General features: G+C 38.7%; 1 long non-coding RNA gene across 1 annotated transcript; it reads left to right on the top strand.

Moving 5' to 3' along the window:
• Window positions 1–202: 202 nt before the first annotated feature.
• LOC147318281 (uncharacterized) lies at window positions 203–2,938 on the top strand. The gene is made up of 4 exons (XR_015131364.1): window positions 203–339; window positions 583–918; window positions 1,062–1,223; window positions 2,877–2,938. It is a non-coding gene; the product is annotated as an uncharacterized LOC147318281 (long non-coding RNA).
• Window positions 2,939–6,529: the final 3,591 nt, after the last annotated feature.

Genomic DNA, 6,529 nt, shown 5'->3' with positions numbered 1-6,529 from the left:
ACCTGTATTGAAAATACCATATTGTATTCATACAGAATCAGTATGGTATCATTGTTTGTCTGTTCACTGATTGTTGAAGCTAAGAGCTAGTTTGATCTGTTTAGATCTAAAGTATCCAAAGTTGAGCTCTAATGTTTCTTCACCCCTGTGTGTGTGATATGTGATTTCCTACATGCTGGCAGAGCGGCTGTTTGTGCTCACAGATGGTGACAGTGTGGAGAGACGGCGGTGTTTCCTCAGAAGAACCAGCAGAGTCACAAAGGACACCAGTCCATCTCACCACCTTGACTTGCTGACTGATGTTCGTCTGCACTGCACAGAGGAAATCAACTGACCGAGGTTTGTCCAGTGACGTGTTATGAAATGTATATTTGTTTTATGCTTACAGATATGTTTTTCTTGACAGAGGCTCTGCAGAGGTTAGACAAAGCAGAGAAAATATGTGCTTTACATTTTGCTGTGATTTATTGAGATATTTGTTGCCTGATGTTCAGCAGGAATGGAGAAATAGAATCAAAGGGAGATGTTTTTGTAATGATGTAAGTAAATCTTCATTATTATTTATTTGCTTGGTTATATTAGGAGTGTTTCTGAGTGAGGGGGAGAGGAGTCATCATCCAGGTAAAGTGACGTGGATCAGTGGATACACTTGTCTCCCCTTTAAAGGAGACGATCCAAGTCATCCTTAAATGTTAGTGCTTTCAAATACACAAACATTTTTAAAGGACAAAAATGAACATCCAACTTTGACTGTAACACAAAATAAATCTTTGCATGTGTGTTTTCAAACTCTCAGATGAGCAGTATATCAGTCTTGGACTGTCTAACCTGCCGGAGCAGCACTGAATGACCACCACACATGAGCATGTTCCTGCAACATTCAGCATCTGATCTGTCATCTGTGTGCTTCTGCTTTTGGTAAGTAGAGTTACCCAACTCCAGTAACTCTAAACACATGCCATCCATTTCTAACGGCCTGGTTACTTCCTGTCAGTTACTTTAGAAACCATGTGGTCACCTGACCTAACACTGTTTCTTCTTCTTCCCCCTTAATGTTGAAGTGTCAAATGTCAAACAGCTGGAGAGGAAACTACACCAGTGTACTGGGATGTTTCAGCAACACGTGCCAGATGCTGTTCCTTCATGGTGACATCACCAGAGACAGTCCCGCCCACCTCAGGACCCATTGATTATGATGATCTGATCCATCAAACCCCCAGCAGGTGAACCTTATTCATGACATAACACCGCAACAATGTAAAAAATTAAACAGCAACAGTCTAAATGTAAAGTGCATTCTAAAGTCCTCTTCAATAAATTGTATGCAAAGAGTCATTCAGGTCACTACAGAACCCAGAGTCTTCATCATTAAATCTCTGGTTGCTTCATTTTTCTATCCTATACCAGATATTTTAAAGGTTAGCTTAGGTAAAGTTCCATTCTCATGGTGAGGCAAAGTGCTTTATGTGTGTGTCATGAACGGCTATAAAAGGCCTATAATCAAAGAACAAAGCGGGGTTTGAGTTCGAGTTGCGGCAGAATGTCACTACTTGTAAATGGAACGCAGCCTTCCTACGGCAGACAGCTAATAACAGGAATCGGACGCGGTCCAGCCAAGTCCACAGCAACCACCATAGCAACCTTCTAGCATGACCTTAAAAACATATTCTGTCTTCATAACTATCAAAAACGTGAAATGATTTGCAAAGTGTGAAAGTGTTACAGCTGCAGAGAGCTATGGCGGTATCTTTGGAAGCTGTTTACACAGCTAATAATATACGATGTAACCATGGAGACAGTCAGTCACGTGAGCTAGCGGTGCATGTTTACTACAGTAAATAAGGTGATTGTGTGCACAGCATCCACACTCTGCAGGGGGTAAAGACATTACTTCAATATTGTTTTATATTGATATATATTTGCCTTCTGTTGACCATCACCTCAGGTTCACCATTACAGTTTCAGCATACAGATGCACACTGTCTAAACACATTCAAACTTGAAAATCTTGATTTTTAAATTTTTAAATTTTTAAATTCAAACTTCAAACTTGAAAATCTTAGCTCAAACAGCTGCAAAACCTATTTCCTCAGCACTGAGATGCTGAATTCTATAAGGCAAAGCCATAAATATGTGTGTGTGATTCTTCTATCAACAGTTACAGCTGTCTTCTTGAAGTTGATACTGACCCAGGGTCAGTGTAAAATACAATCCTAGCTGTGTGAACAAAGCCTGGCTCCTTTAATCCTGCATGACAAACCTCAGGATGCAGGTTATTATTACTCTTTCCTGCTGGCACACCTGTCACACCTGAGAGTCAGCTAGAAACTTACAGTGACGTGGACATCATGCAAAGACTGCCAGACTCTGTAATACTGCAAATGATCAGTGACTCAGGTTATCACTAAACTTTAAACAGCACCTCTGTGTGCTGAACATCTAGGATTGAGTCAGGCTGCGTTGACTGTGGGACTTTAATGTGTTAAAAGCAGGTTGAAGACAGCTCAGAAACATTTGAAGATTAAAATTTAGCATTATGGCTGCTGGTGGTTTGTAAAGCCTATACTCAGCTGTAGTTTTTGTTACTAATTTATGTTTGTTGTTGTTTAACACAGATTTCAGAAGAGCAAATATGCTTAATAGTTTAACTAGATTTCATTTGTCAGTGTGGGACTGCTGAGTCACCTGAAGAACTCATTTCATTCATTCTCCACATGATGTTCATTTACAGAAATGTTTCACAGGAACTGATTTCTGCCAAAGGTTGAACTAGTGTGTTTCCATAGATTACCTCTGTATGAATGTACTTCTTAAATGAAGGCAAGTGTTTGTCCTTTTTTGTTCCTCAGGTACAGTACGTGATATCTTGATATCAGGCGGTCAACACTGGGGGAAGACAAGAAGCAGACGTACTTCCAAGAGGGAGCTGCAGTGAGGACACAGCCAGGTCACTGAGTCAGAGGTCAGAATCTGAAACAGCTCAGGTTTATATTTTAGGGGTTATAAAAAATCAAAATGTATTTATGAAGAAACCTTTAAATAATAGTCATAATTATGATTATTATAAGAAATATCAAACATTTAAGTGGATTTTCTGTTACACATATCGTGTTAGCCCTGCGATAAACTGGCAGCCTGTCTTTGTCCTGTATCAGCTGGGATAGGCTTCATCCTCCCGCAATCCTGAATTGGATATATTGTATTCCAATTATGTAATCTGATCATTTACAAACTCAAGGTATCTAATCAAAATGTAAGTAATAATTATAAAATGGGAAAGCAGAAATAAGTGTGACATAAATGTAAATGTGTTAGCTGACATAGAGGACAGCTACATGCAGTCTGAAAAACCTTTGTTGTCAAGTTTGCAGGTATATCAGCACGAGACATTCTTACATAGAAGAGACATTAAAGTCTCTGACTCAGTGAAGCATTATTGGTCCCGTCTGTTTGGATAAATATAGTAAGTTGATGTATGTCCATTTATTGACACATTTTCTTAAGTGCTTATCCAGTTCAGGATCACAGTGGAGCTGCAGCTGGATATGTTCATTAAATAAACCTTACAAAAGTTAACAATAAACCTGCATCCCTGTATGTTGTTGTCCACAGGATGAGAAAATCAAACTGGAAGACTGTGGAACATGTTAATAAATGTTTGTGTGTTTATGCCTGTATCTTTCACAGGAGGCGCTGGAAGGTTTCCCTAATAGTTCCTGGTGAATCAAAGCAGAACCATAAAGGTTGCTGGATTGCATGATGGCCTTACCCCTGAGCAGTCTTCCTGTTAAAGGAGGAACCAGTTAGAAGCTGTTTTCAAAGTAGCTGAGCAGATTTCATCTCAAGTAAGCGATTAACTGTTTGTTCATCTGTTCTGCCACTTAAAGAGCATTTAAGGACGTCTTTCGAGTGTCCAGCTGAATTAATTCTACTGGCTCTCATGGTCATTTGTTATTATAGACATATTTTTCATGTTCATCCAGCTATTTAGTAAATTCTATCTATTTAGTAATATCCGTCAGCTATAAAATGTAATATAAATATAAAAAATATCTAAATATCTCCTGCCCTTTATATTTTAATGATGTAAGTCTGTTATCGTGTTACATTAGCATTCCTCACATATCAATGAGATGCTGTACAGTACAATCCTACTGACGCAGCAGAGGGATAACAACGGCTATTCAACATCGTTACACGACACAAGTGACTAAATCATCTTTTTGTGGTTTATTGTCTTCAAACCAGCAGACAAAGCCGATTGCAGAAGATGTCGGAGAAGAACTTCAGGCCGTGTACTGAAAAGGTATTTTTTTCTTGTTATCAAAAGACGTTTGGAGTGGCAGCTTCTACAACTGGTTGTGCTAAAGTAAAGCTTACAGTCTAAGAAATCACAGTGTTGAAATTCAGCACAAAGAGAAAAGCTCACTTGTTTGAATTTATTTACAATCATAGTTTTATAAATTCTGACTGTAAACATCTTTTACGGCTTTGATATTGTTTGACACTAGATATCAGGTTTAATTTAAAGGTTTCTGTGTCCCAATGAGCCATTTACACTGACCAGTGTTTCACTTTAACTGTAACACATTCATTATTTAGATCCAACATTTCTAAGAGAAATAACTGAATGTAAAAAATGGCAGCCCTCAGGCCAGGTTTAATTGATAGAGATATATGCATGCATTGTGAAATTTATGTATCCCATATAATTGCTATTCACCTAATCATGGCATACCCACCCCTTCCTCCCTAGTTAACTGCAACCCAAAAGAACTAGTGGGGCTATTTACACACTCACAACCAGTGTGGGGTAAAAAGAGCCACCAAAAAGCTGTCAGCCACAGATGTGCTATAAGAGTTAGAAACTCTACTTATGGAGAAACTTTCTACGTCTAACAGGGGACAGGTACTCCTGCCCAAATAACATGATATAACCCCACATACAGCCCAGCCATAAAATGAACCAAGTCATTTAATTCAAGACAGCATGGGACCAAATGCATGTAACCAGCCTGCACCAACCTGGCATTTCTTCCTCCTGAATTAAATGAATGAATGGATGAAAGTTAAATGACTACAAACCTAAAGCGACTAGTTCCCACACTGGAGCTCCCTGACACTGTGTGTTAACCGTATTTAGCTTGTATCAACAGTTGTAACAGGCTAAGCCACTTGAGACACTGCATTGAATTTGTTCCTGTCTTAATGATTTCAGCTGACTGGTTTCAACTCAGATGTTCTGCTTTTTCCTTTCAGTAGATCAAATCAGCTCGTGCTCCTTCTGCTTCCAATTTAATAGCAAGAAGAAGAAGAAGAAGAATGCTTCAGCGAAGTGGCGTTCATGGTCTCAGTGAACAGTCATGGTCACACACTGCATGTGGTTTTAAAAGCAACATGTCTGTTCACCACAACAATGGAGACGTGTAATATTAGTGCAGCTACGGTTTGTTCTTGAACATCAGTTCTGTTTTCTACTTTGATCACTTAGACCAAAAAAGTGTTGTTTTCAGATTCTTTCTTTTAAAGCTATAAAGCACCCGCTCATTTTTTATTACAATTAGTTTCACATAAATGTTAGTGTTTCCTTTATGATCTTTTAATGCTTACACTACACTGTACACATTAGAGACATTTCTGTTACCTGTTTCTGTTGACTCAGAGTTGTGAAATGTTCTTTTATTTAGTGCACAATATGAAGTTCATAATTTTCTTACAAATAAAACTCTAATGACAAACATGAACAGCTGTGCTTATTTCTGAGACATGAGTTTTTGAATGTGTTTAGACAGTGTGCATCTGTATGCTGAAACTGTAATGGTGAACCTGAGGTGATGGTCAACAGAAGGCAAATATATATCAATATAAAACAATATTGAAGTAATGTCTTTACCCCCTGCAGAGTGTGGATGCTGTGCACACAATCACCTTATTTACTGTAGTAAACATGCACCGCTAGCTCACGTGACTGACTGTCTCCATGGTTACATCGTATATTATTAGCTGTGTAAACAGCTTCCAAAGATACCGCCATAGCTCTCTGCAGCTGTAACACTTTCACACTTTGCAAATCATTTCACGTTTTTGATAGTTATGAAGACAGAATATGTTTTTAAGGTCATGCTAGAAGGTTGCTATGGTGGTTGCTGTGGACTTGGCTGGACCGCGTCCGATTCCTGTTATTAGCTGTCTGCCGTAGGAAGGCTGCGTTCCATTTACAAGTAGTGACATTCTGCCGCAACTCGAACTCAAACCCCGCTTTGTTCTTTGATTATAGGCCTTTTATAGCCGTTCATGACACACACATAAAGCACTTTGCCTCACCATGAGAATGGAACTTTACCTAAGCTAACCTTTAAAATATCTGGTATAGGATAGAAAAATGAAGCAACCAGAGATTTAATGATGAAGACTCTGGGTTCTGTAGTGACCTGAATGACTCTTTGCATACAATTTATTGAAGAGGACTTTAGAATGCACTTTACATTTAGACTGTTGCTGTTTAATTTTTTACATTGTTGCGGTGTTA

This window comes from Aulonocara sp. 'chitande type north' Nkhata Bay, linkage group LG11 (genome assembly GCF_057382095.1).
Source record: "Aulonocara sp. 'chitande type north' Nkhata Bay isolate Kocher_YH1m ecotype deep benthic linkage group LG11, A_spYH_male_GT1.1, whole genome shotgun sequence".
Lineage (NCBI taxonomy): Eukaryota > Metazoa > Chordata > Actinopteri > Cichliformes > Cichlidae > Aulonocara > Aulonocara sp. 'chitande type north' Nkhata Bay.
Note: the sequence above shows the minus strand (reverse complement) of the source record. Positions and strands in the feature narration are given on the sequence as shown.